This window comes from Stegodyphus dumicola, chromosome 4 (assembly GCF_044657685.1).
Source record: "Stegodyphus dumicola isolate Sdum_Otavi_A_Nest chromosome 4, ASM4465768v1".
In the NCBI taxonomy this organism is placed as follows: Eukaryota; Metazoa; Arthropoda; class Arachnida; order Araneae; family Eresidae; genus Stegodyphus; species Stegodyphus dumicola.
In genome coordinates, this window is record NC_140771.1 from 60,327,758 (window position 1) to 60,340,500 (window position 12,743).

At 34.2% G+C, this 12,743-nt stretch overlaps 1 pseudogene across 1 annotated transcript in view; it reads left to right on the top strand.

The window, feature by feature from the left end:
- Nucleotides 1-11,674, top strand: part of LOC118204139 (protein argonaute-4-like) — a 53,857-nt pseudogene extending 42,183 nt beyond the window's left edge. Inside the window, exons 2-3 of the transcript XR_015040680.1 lie at nucleotides 4,304-4,399; nucleotides 8,494-11,674. The product of XR_015040680.1 is annotated as a protein argonaute-4-like (transcript). The remainder of the gene's footprint in view (nucleotides 1-4,303; nucleotides 4,400-8,493) is intronic.
- Nucleotides 11,675-12,743: the final 1,069 nt, after the last annotated feature.

Genomic DNA, 12,743 nt, shown 5'->3' on the forward strand with positions numbered 1-12,743 from the left:
TAATTTTGGCCAGCTATCTATAGGGTCTTTGAGCCAAACAGGCCCTCTCCACCAATTTAATTCGAAAAATTGAAGAGGGGAACAACCACGAGAAGGTAAATCAGCTGGGTTAGAATGAGCCTGTACATATGACCACTGATTTGCTTTAGTGAAAGCGCAAATTTCCTTCACGCGATTGCCCACAAAAGTCTCCCACGTATCATTTCTTTGAATCCAAGATATGGCCGTGGTGGAATCGGTCCAAAAATATTTCGGGATGTCATCCAATGTAAGAGCTTCTGTCACATATTTGGAAAGACGCACGCCCAAAAGCAGGCCATAAGTTCTAGACGGGGAATAGTAAGTTCTTTTAAGGGTGCGACTCTTGACTTAGCCATTACAAAACTGACTAATGTTTCTTCTTTAGTTTCGCATCTCAAAAATATTACCGTGGCATTAGCATGCTGGCTAGCATCACAAAATACATGAAGTGTCCAGGAACTTCTATCTCCAAAACCTATACGTCGCGGTATTCTCAACTTATTCAAAATTTGTAATTTATTATACCACCTCGAAAATTTACTTTTGATACTATCTGGTAATGGAGTATCCCAGTCTGCTTTTATCGCCCAAATTTCCTGTAGCAGTAACTTTGCAGGCAATAAAACAGGTGTCAAGAAACCCAAAGGATCAAACATAGTCTGCGTTACTGACAAAACCTCTCTTTTAGACAAATTATCCGAAACCAATACAGTCTTAATTTCAATATAAAGGTTATCTTCTATTCTGTCTCACATAATTCCTAAAACTGGTACAGAATTCTCCATTGTGGACTCAGTGCACAAAGTACTTTGGGTTAGTTCCACATCTTTTTCTACTGGGCCATAGGTCCACATACGTAAGTCTATTTTTGCTTCAGCTAATATTTCAGTAGAAGATTTCACAAAATTCACAAGCTCCTTTTCGTTATCAACAGAAGTCACACAATTATCAATATAAAAGGATTTATTTAATTTCTGAGCAATAGAACTTTGTTCCTTTGGTACTTGTGCCAAATGAACTGAAATAACCGCTCCTAATAGAAAAGGGCTAGACTTTACTCCAAAAACTACCCTCGTATGGCGGAAAACCTTCAGTACATTATCTTTCTCCCACCATAAAAATCTTAAAAAGTCCCTATCTTCTTTCCGTAATTCAATCTGTAAAAATGCACGCCGGATATCAGAGGTTACGCCAATGCATTTTTCTCTAAATCTTAACAAAATTGAAGGGATTTCTTCTATTAAATTTGGTCCTTTTACTAAGTAATCATTAAGGGAGGGTGATCTATTAACTTTACATGATGCGTCAAAAACAGGTCTTATCTTAGTTGAGACACTGTCTGGTTTAAATACTGGGTGATGCGGTAAGTAGTGCCCTTTATAATTCAGTTCATTGTCTGGTACTATTTCAATTACACCCTCCTCCATCCATTCATTAAAAATTCTATCATATTCTTCATATTTATGTAAAGACTTGAGTTTTCGGGTGACACTGAACAATCTTTTTTCTGCTACATGACGATTTGATGGCAATTCTGCGTTATATACTAACCAAGGTAATGCGACACAATAACGACCATCTCCGTTTCTGGAAAGAGAGTTTAAAAATTGTTCGTGGGCAATTTCTTCCTCAGCAGCGTTAGTTGAATTCTGGTGAGCATCTAATATTCCGATCGTTTCTAAACTCCAAAGATCGGAGATTTTAAAGTCGTGACCCACTAAACTTGCACACAAAATGGAAGCATCTTTATCTTTGTGATTAACAAATTCCTCCGATACACCACAAACTGTCCAACCAAGTTTTGTACAAACTGCTGTTAGTCCTCCTTTTAATTGTTTTACTGATACCGTGAGAATTTTTCCATAAATATCACTACCGATGAGCATTTCTATTTTTGGACAATCTGCTCCCAGATCCGACAACCAAATGTTGTTTCGTTTTAATTCTTTTAATATTGGACCCTTGGGTACCCGAGGTATATCCCCACATATTATGTCTTGATCTAAAAATTCAAATTCTAGATCTGAATACTTACGCGGACTGGCTGAACATAATTTTACCAAATATTTGTTATGCATCTTTGCCTCTGTTCTGGCACCTCCAAATAAAGTAAGAGCAACATTTTCTTTGGAAATAATTGGTAACCCCAATTCAGTGGCTAATGACTTCAAAATATACGATTTCTGGGAACCACAATCTAAGAGTACTCTAACATCTTTATGCTTTTTGACACCAGCTACTCTTACGCGTAAAGTCATTAAAGCTACGTCAGCGGTACAAGTTTGCCTGGCTGTAGCCGTATGTATGTTGTCTATTTCTGATTTTTCTGTAGGAAGTTCAGTTTCATTATTAATGTCCGGACACAAAATAACTGAGTGTGATTTACCACAAGCAAAACACCTAACAAACTGTTTACAGAACTTTGCCATATGATTTGGTTCCAAGCATTTTAAACAGCATTTTTTCTCCTTAACTTTAGACATCCTTTCATTAAGAGATAATGAACGCGCATCGTAACAATTTTTACTATCATGCATTTTACCACAAAAAATACATGCATGTTCTCTGGTTGTTAGAAAACCTGTGGCAGTGGGAACATTTCCCTGTTTCTTAAATTTAAATTTACCTTTTGTTTCCCTCTTTGCTTTATCATGATATCCTTCTTTACGACTAACACCATCGAGTCCATTACGCGCCAATTTTAATCTCTCCTCACCCTCCACTTCAGACTTTAAAAATTTCATTAAGTTGGTAAGGCGAGAAAGATCAGTTCCTTCAGGCTGGTTAAAGAGCGAACTCCTTTGCCACGCCTTTAAAACATCCTCTGTGAGACACGATTCCACCATCGGAAATAACCACGATGTGTTTTCGCTCGATTTAAGACCTAAAGACTCTAAGGCTCTCAACTGAGCTTCAATTTTATCATACAGTTTATCAAGAGGTAATTTATCCTTTTGATCTTGCTTCACATTAGAAACAATTAATTTAATTAGTTCCCTAACATACACTTCTACTAATAATTCAGGTTTCCCAAAACGTTCCTTCAAAGCTAAAACAGCTTTATCATAATTTTCCGAAGTCACCGGATAGCTTTCAATGAATTCTTTAGCACGTGATCCGGGCTTCATACACTGAATCAAATAGGAAAATTTGTCACTTTCATATAAATCAGGGTCAGTATGAATTTTCTCAAACTGCGACCAAAACGGTAACCAATTTATCAATTCCCCATCAAACTTCTTAAGTTCGATTTTCGGAAGTCTATACTGTTTAATCTTACTACAACAAATACCAGCACCATCATTTGGTCTTGTTTCTAAATTGATTTCATCTGAAAATTGCAATTTTTCATTAATTTGCCGAGTTAGTGTTATGAAATCATCAGAATACACCTCGCGACTTTCGATTTCTTTAGTAACATCATCCTCTAAAAGTTTTCCCGTCTTCAGCTAACAAATCAAGAATTTTATCATCTACATTTTTTATATCTGAATATACATTTTGTAGTTTAGTAAGTTTATCTCGTACTAAACCTACAGAAAAATCTTCTTTTACTAATTCCGTTTTTAAAATATTAGCAGTTGTAGCAAAAGAAGTGCGTAAACCTGCCCGTTTAAGTTTCAGAGCCTTTAAAGCTTCCATAGTTAACTTTCAAAATAAAACAAACTGCTTTACAAAAAATAGTTTCGAATTTAAACTTAATTATACTTTAATACATCAAAAACTATCTATAACCATTAAAATAATTTTTTTTAAATGTTTATTTCTTAGAGTCCTGTCACGGGACGCCAATTTTTGTTATTACTAAAACATAGTCTTATCATTAAATATCATTAAAATAAAAATACTTCCTTCACTCATCCCAGATACCGAGCAATCCAGAAAAACTAAAGACAAAACTTGCTCACTTACTGGGTAGTGTGATGTTGAATCTGTAATAAGAACTCTAATATGTTGATTTATCTAATTATATTCTCTCTATACTACAAAATATATACATTTTTTAACAATTGTCGGGAAATTTTTCTGGCCCCGAAAGTTATTACACACTTAATCAGTTCACGTCACGAGGTCGAAAGGGGAAAACCCTTTTTTTCTTCCTACTTCAATGACAGCCAACGCCATCTGTGTCTCGTACATCAAAATGAAGAGATTTGTTTTTAATATTTGTTAGATACAGCTAATCAGTTTCACAACAGTGTGGTACAACAGCTTTTTCTATATCAGCTTTCTCGATAATATTACTTTCCTGTTTGCATTTTGAAAACTGGTGATCTTTCAGAGAAAAGAAAAACTAAAGATCCTGCAGAGTATGAAGGAGTTTCTGAAGCAAGTACATCAGATGAGAAGAAAGGAATTGCTCCCAAAAAAGTGAAAGGTAATTTTTTTTTAAATTTTGTGAATTTATAGTAAAGAATTTAATTATTTAAATTAATTTTAACTTAGTTTTAAGAGTAACATGCTTTATAAAAGTACACTTGATTCCAAATAGCCTTTATGTAGCAGTTGAAATAACTTTTTGTATTTCCTTAGTTAAACAAGAGGCCCCCTGAAATTCATTCAGAACTTTAATTTGTATAATTTAAAATTGTTGTGTGTTTAATTCGTGTATATAACTTGTACATAGTGTAAATATTTCTTTCTTTTAGTTATGTTATTTGTTTGTTTTATAAAGTTTTGTTTGTATTGAATTTGGCTTCTGACCAAGGGTTGTACTGCCCGGGACGTGCAGTCCTTGGGAGGGGGCAGTGTTACGAAATGTCCAGGCACGGTAAGATGGCTTCCCCGCAAAGCAGTTTTAGGGGGATCATAAAATGGCTAGGGAAGGCAGAGTTGCCACATTTGGCGAGAAATCGCCCATTTGGCGACAAAATTGGCGATATACCATGGTCGGTTAAAGAACCTTCTGGAACGAATTCATACCGGTTTAGCCCAGAATGTTCTCGAACACAAGCCGAAAGCTATATAAACCCTGCTGGTCCTCGGTCAGTTAGTGTGCGTCTCTCATCGTGTGTGTGTGCCTCGTCTAGCGAGCTGATGTCAGTCATTGAGCGAGTATTTCGAAGTCTAGCGCCGAGGTGGTCGTCGAGTGCATCGAGAGAGTCTTTTAGTCCATCGCAAATTAGTGCATCGTCGAGTTTTGTTTTAGACTGTGCTGAGTCAAGAGCTATATACTCTTGTGTATCGTCGAGTGCATCGTGTGGAGAGTCTCGAGAGTACGTGGAGTTCCGAAAACGACCAAGGAGAGTCGAAAGCTATACTCTGGTGCTTTGCAGTGAAGCTGTTTCCACCGTTGTTTCCTGACAGTGCGAAGGCTGTGTCGCTGATTGTTCCAGCGTATTTATTGTAGATTGTTATGTATTGTATTGTAGATCTTCGACGACTGTAAACGTGTTTTGGAGCTGTCCTGACAATACTGGCTAATAAAGTGTGTTTCGATACTTCATCAAGTGTCGTCGTTATTCACTCCAAATCTACCAACCCCTTACGAACGTGAAGGAAGAAAATAACCTAACAACTGGTGTCAGAAGAGTAAAAAAAAACGCAACAATATTGAAATAGTGGAAGAAGTAGTGGAATTAGTGAAACAAACCGGTTCAGATGAGGTAAATGTGGAAGATGTCGAAGAAATAGTGCAAGAAAACAGCAGCAAGTGTTTCTAATCATGAGCTTAAGGAATTAGCGGACTAAGAAGAACACAAAAATTTTGAAAGTAGTGATTCTGAAGAAGAGCAAAAAGAACTTTCAACAGCGTTTCTAAAAACCAGTTTGACCACTATAACAGAAATTATGAACCAATTTATTGAAAATGACCCAAATTTTGACAGGAGTTCAAAGGTAAGACGGGGTGTTATGGATGCCTTATCCACTTACCAACAACTTCTTACAGAGCGCAAAAGGGAAACGCAAATTATATTAGATTCCTTCTTGATAAAATAACAGAAAATTGGAAATACAGAAGAGACTGAATGATGTGAAATGTAAACATACTGATTTAGAATTTTAGTTATTCTTACATGCATATTCGTTTATTATGTTTCTATATTTGTAAGAAATAAATTTTTGTTTTATTGTTATAAAAACATAATTAATAAATTTAATGGTAAAATACCTGACCAATTTTCTACCCATCTTTCCCTAACTCCATTATTTACATGATGAGATAACCTCGTTTAACGCAGTTTCATATTACGCTCTACTTCGAAGGAACGTATATCCCGCGTTAAGCGGGGTCTTACTGTAGTGGGAACACGTTGCCTCTTCATTTTGCATTCCACTCATATAGCTGTCAACCTTTCCAATAAAATCTAGACTCCTGATTTTTCTTCTCATTTACTGGGCTCTTTGTTGTAGTCTTAATAAAAATTAAAATTGTGCAATGCCTTTTCTGTAAGTAATTTTTAGCTTAAATTTTGCTTATCACTTCCACTTTTGCCTATCAGTCTCTTCTGAACTTTTGGTTAATCTATTATAGAAACTTATGAAGACCTGAGTAAGATTTAATGAGTAAATATTTTGTAGTATTTATTTTTACTCTAAATTTTTAAATTAGTGAGTTTATTCACTCAGAATGTATATTAATTTTCTTTTTATCGTAAGCTTTTCTTTCCGACTTATGTTTTTATCAATTTAAAATTTTACGGAAATTACAAAATAGGCTAAATGATACTTTAATTCTGAGCAGTAAGTGAAATATTTATTAATTTATTTCGGAATGCTGAACCATTTTATTCCGAATGATGCATTATAAAAGAACCTTAAATCAAATTCATCAATTTGGAATTCGAAGCCCGTTCGTCGGAAAAATCTCCCGTATTCTCATATGTCAGTATTGGTAGTTATGTTCTAATCAGCGTTGAACACACAGAAAAATCTTACTAATCATCAGTACCCCGTATGCGCGATGTTACCCGACTAACGTGAAGTAAACGTGAATAGGTGAATAGGTCTGAAATGAGCGTGAATAGGTCTGAAATTAAGTACTCCTATTCAGAAATCAATTATAATGGGAAATGTTTCTTTTTCTTTTAATGCCATGTACAACTGAATTAATTTAAAATTGGCTATTCCTTTAATTTAATTTTTAGCATATTTCTAAATTTTAGAAAATTATGTTTGATGTTTTTAAACTGAATTGTAGCACTAGCTTATCATCATTTTGTTTCACCTCACATGAGTTCTATTTTACCAAAGGGTTTTGCAAGTTAAAAGAAAACGAAAGAGGGTTTAAAAAAAAATTAAACGAGTTAACTTCAAATCATTCCCTTTCCGAGGAGTGGACGCCTCCGAGCTGTCTCGGAAGAGGCCTTAGCGCCAGTTTGTCTGTGGTTAAAGGCTGTAATATTTCTGTTTGCGAGTTGGTATGAGCAATTAAGCCCTTAGTTGAGAGGAAACTATCAGTTCTATGATTTTTGAGAGATACTTTGCTTGAAAATCTGTGATACTAAAAGGTAAACTGCTCCAATTTTAGTAAAGAAATGGACTGTTTTATGTTGTATAACTTATCTGTAGTTATAACTCACCAGGAATTGATAAAAAAAACAGTATTAATTTGGGGAGAAAATAACAGAACGAATAACGAATGATCGAAGCAGTTTATATTTTAGTGGAAGCTCTTTCGGCATATTTCACATTCTTCTAAATATGGGTATTAAACTTAATTTTGTCTTCCTCTGAAAGTTCTTCAACTACTTTGTTAGTTGCAGTCCCTATTACAAAATTTTCATCTTTCTTCCGATTTTCTATTTTACCATAATCACATGATATATAGGATTAGGGGACAAAAACAAAATTTGGTTTTACAAACTTTGATAAAATGTCTTTAAATAGATAACTAATTATTGATTGCAAAATATAAATTAATGGAATTTTGCACAATATTGTTAAGAACATCCAATGATGACAAAATGGAACATGCAAAAAGCTGTTCCTAAAACAAAAAATATACATATTGGTTCTTCACAAGATAAACCTACAGTAATCAGGAAATGTTTCCCTTGTCGAGCAATATTTTTGTCAGGGGGGGGGAAGAACTTTGTATCAGCTTTGTATCAACCGTCTTCTTCAGCTGCTAAATCGAAGCCAACGTAAAAATGAAGAGAATGAAAAATTTTCAATAAGAATTTCTATTTATTGCTGAGTCATCTTTACTTTTCAGCTGCGGAAAATGAAATTATACTGTATGCATGTTTCTTTTTATATAAGAAACATGTTTTCACATGTATCTTGATTCAAAATTTTTTTATATCTTTTGGCTTTTTACTTATACTTTATTTTAAATTTTAGACGTAAGAATGTTTTTCAATTAAGAAAGGGTAGTTATTTTAAGGACATGTTTTTAGAAAGGGTTGGCGTTTGTAACGTAATTAATACCCACATATCCATATGCAGAATGTTTTTATGCATTGAAAAACTGCTCTAGTAAAATGTTTTACATTTATTTATTTTAATATTATTTCTCTTAATTTCCAGAAGATACCAAAAAGAGACCAATCTCTTCTTACAAAGTAAACGAACCCTCTTCCAGTAAAATAAACACCTCTTTTGGAAAAGAAAAAGCTTGTGGAGATAATGTGGACAAACAAATCCAATTTGAAAGGGCAGGAGCATGTCCTGAAGAAAGCTCTGACAATTCTTCACATTTGTCTGTGAAACTTAAAGAACGGAAGCAACCACAAGAAAAATATTCTGTGGCTGAACGACCGGGATACGGAACTAAAGGTTTCCTTATTGAGTTAATTGCAAATTATTTTATGTTGAGTTATAAAGACATATATGTTTATCATTATGATGTAGACATAGCTTCTATTGGTAAGGACGGTAAATGCAGGAAAAGCATAATAACTACACGAACAAGTTTAAAAGAAGATAAAGAGAGAAATGTACGTGTCGTTGAACATCAACAGAAGCGAAATATAGGTAAGGCAAATTATTACAGCTTTAGTTAGAAGCCGAGGGTTACAGAAATTTTCTCCTATTTATGATGGGCAAAAAAATATTTTCACTAACCATGAATTACCTATTAAAGAAAAAACATCTATAAATATTGAAGCAGATCTAGAAGGTGAAAAGAAAACTTTCTGTATAACTATTAAGCCAGCTCTGAATGAAAGCGGCAGTAATATGATCAGTCTGAAGCCATTGAAAGACCTATACCGTGGTCGTTCGAGAGAAGTGCCTCAGAATGTTTTGTTAGTTTTTGATACTGTTATGAATCATCGAGAGCCTCCGTTGACCCAAGTTCAGGTGCGTGATTCGTTTTTTGATCTGCAGCAGAGTGGTAATCAAAACTTGGGTTACGGTGTGAGGCTACTGTTTGGATACAGTCAAAGTGTTCGTTTAACGGAAAACTCTCCAGCAGTAGTTGTTAATTTAGCAGCTAAATCATTTTATAAATCAGGCCCAGTTATAGACTATGCATGTGATATTTTAAACACAGACATTACAAAACTTCCAATGTTAAATGATTTTCAAGTTAAAGAATTGTCACTTGCATTGAAAGGTGTTAGTGTTCGCGTGACGCATCAAAGGCAACCACGTCGATATAAAATAATGAAAGTGTGTGCTTTACCCGCTAGAGAACAAAAGCTAGATAACGAAACATCTGATAATGAAAAATCTGTTGCTCAGTATTTTACTGAACATTACGAATCTCTCCGGTATCCACAGTTACCATGACTTCAGATGGAGACAAGTCGTGAAGGTAAATGCTACATGCCTATAGAGAACTGCGTAATAATTGAAGGGCAACCCAAAATAGGTCAACTGAATGATGATTTAAAAAGGCAGATGATACGAAGTACTGCTGTACCAGCTGCCCAACGATTTCAGAGTATAATGGATTATTCCAAGACTATACAAAATGTAAGCGGAACAGTTATGAATAATTTTGGCTTTACCATGAGTACGCAGTGTATGAGATTAAATGGCAGAGTAATAGCTGCTCCAGAACTTGCATATGCTGGTAATTCTTCCTCGCGAATTGCGAAACCGGATCGTAGAGGTGTTTGGAAAATCGAATACGGGAAAGAATTATATAAAGCAATACAAAATAAAAAATGGATATTAATTAGCTTTGCAAATAAGTGGCATTGTGGAGTGGATAAATTACAACAATTTTCTAAATGCTTCGTTGATTCAAGTCGGAAATGTGGAATGAGATTAGGTTTGCCTTATGATATTAAAATCTTCGATCATACGAAGAGTACTGAAGAGGCTATAGTATATGCTAAAGGAAGTGGTGCTGAATTTGCTATCATTGTTTTATCTAGACCGAAAAAAATTCAAAACAGTCCATTCAGAGATATTAAAAGATATGAAGAGATTAAATTTTTTGCAGACTTTAGATATGGATTAGTTACTCAGTGCATGGAGGAGAAAAATCTAGGAAGAATCAATGACCAAATAGCAACAAATATTTGTTTGAAACTCAACGTTAAATTAGGAGGTATAAATCATGTTTTCTTAAGTACGCCAAATATAATTTCCACACCAACTATTGTTTTTGGAGCAGATGTTATTCACTGGCCTCGAGATTATGATTACCCATCTATAGCGTCAGTTGTTGGGAGTCTTGATCCAACAGCATCTAGGTATGCTTTAACGTGCCGTTTGCAAAAAAATAAAAAAACAAAGCAAATTATCACAGGAAATAATTTTACATATGAAAGAGATGGTGAAAGAAATTTTAGAAACCTTCAATAGGAATTCCAACTATAAAGTGCGACCCCTAAAATTAATTTTCTTTCGTGTTGGACTTTGTGAAGGTCAATTCAAATCAGCTCGCGAAGAAGAAATAGGCAGCATCTATGATGCTTGCTACGAAGTATATCATGATATCATACCTGTTACATACATTGTTGTGCAAAAAAGGCATCAAACTAGATTTCGACCTCAGGATCCTAGAAATGGAGTTGGCAGAATGGGTAATGTTCCTCCTGGTACTACGGTTGATACTACAGTTACTCACCCTATAAATTTTGATTTTTTTCTTTGTTCTCATGAAGGCATACAAGGAACTAGCAAGCCAGCACATTATATTGTACTTCGTGATGACAACAAATTCTCGGCTGACGATCTCCAACAATTCTGCTATTTTATGTGCCATAGTTATGTTCACTGTACTCGGAGTGTCTCTATTCCGGCCCCTGTATTGTACGCAGATTTAGCAGCTACCAGAGCAAAAACATATGCTGACTTATTTATTGATCCCCATTCAGCAAAAACTCCGTTGCCTCCAGATGTTGTTAAAGCTATTGAAAGCATGAAAAGTTTTCCAAACAATATGTTTTATGTATAAATAATAACTTCGGTGGCTTCCTTACCTTAACTGCTTTTATATGTTGCAGTGAACGAGTAAGATTTCGCTATTCATTGTTATTTTGTGTTAGTTCCCTTTAGAATATATACATATTTCGGTTGTAAAATGAATATTCAAAATAATCTAAGTATGTCATGTTTCAAACTGTGATATTTTGTAATTTTATTATTTATGAGATTACAGATAAAATTAGCTTTTCTAAGAAAAATTATATTTATCTTATTGCAAATGATATTGAGAACTCTAAAGGCTCAAGCTTAATTTCTGGAAAATTCAATTTATGCCAGGGGACTACAGGAATTTTTGTTAAATAAAGAATTCTTTAACACTTAATGTTCAGTTTCTTTTTTGTATCGAATATTTATTTCGAATTTTGGCCGCCAGTGGCCGAGCCGCAAAATCACTTATCATTGGTAGTTCGACCAGGGTTCTGATCCCGGTGAACGGACTAGCTACATGGCAGTTTTTGTGGGTTTTCTATTGTGTAAAGAGAAATATACTCCAGCTTACCTTAGAAAACCTCTATAGAGGCATTTAACTGATATCATTATTTATTAGATGGCATTAACTACAGTGGCATTTAACTGATATTATCTACCTCTATCACACCTTTTAAGCAGCTAGCTCTATAGTGCTTTTTCATAATCTAAATAATCCCTTTATTTTGGATTATCAATAAACGTGCATAACATTCAAATTCAAATTGCTGATATTTTAGTATTTCTTTCAGTTTTATATTATAGTACGCCTTTCTTATTAGATTTTGCGTACTAAAATCATGTGTAAGCTAAATGACGGAGCTAAATAACAGAGCAGCTCATAAATATCTCTTTATTTTATTTATCATCTGTTTCTATCTTCTAATTATATACAGCTAAATACATGTTTTATAACAAGTAATCTTTGTATATTGTCCTCAGAAATAGTGGCCTATGAAAATTCTGTCTTAATGATTTTCAAAGTTCTACATTCGCCAAGGGTGATATCAGTTAAATAAAAAAGGTTGCATGAAAGAAGATAATAAAAATTAAATTAAACCAGTATTACGTTTTAAATGTGTTAATGATTCCTATGAGTTGTAACAAAATTTGGGGTGCTTCCTGACTGATTCCTCTCTCCAAGTTTTTGAAGAAACTTATTAATGAAATTAACTCTCATTTTAATGATATTACAGACAATTTCTAAAACGGAAAAATTACGATTTTATGGAGAAATTAATTTTCATTCCCTTTCTTATATAATGTTTTGTATGTAACTATATGTTTCTCAAACGCTAATGTATTTAAACGCCAGTAAAGATGCACATTTTAAACTTGAACTACGGAATATTCTATTTTAAAAACAGAACTTTGAACAAAAATGAAAATGTGGCAATGTTTTATAGTTGTAGATTTAATTTTCG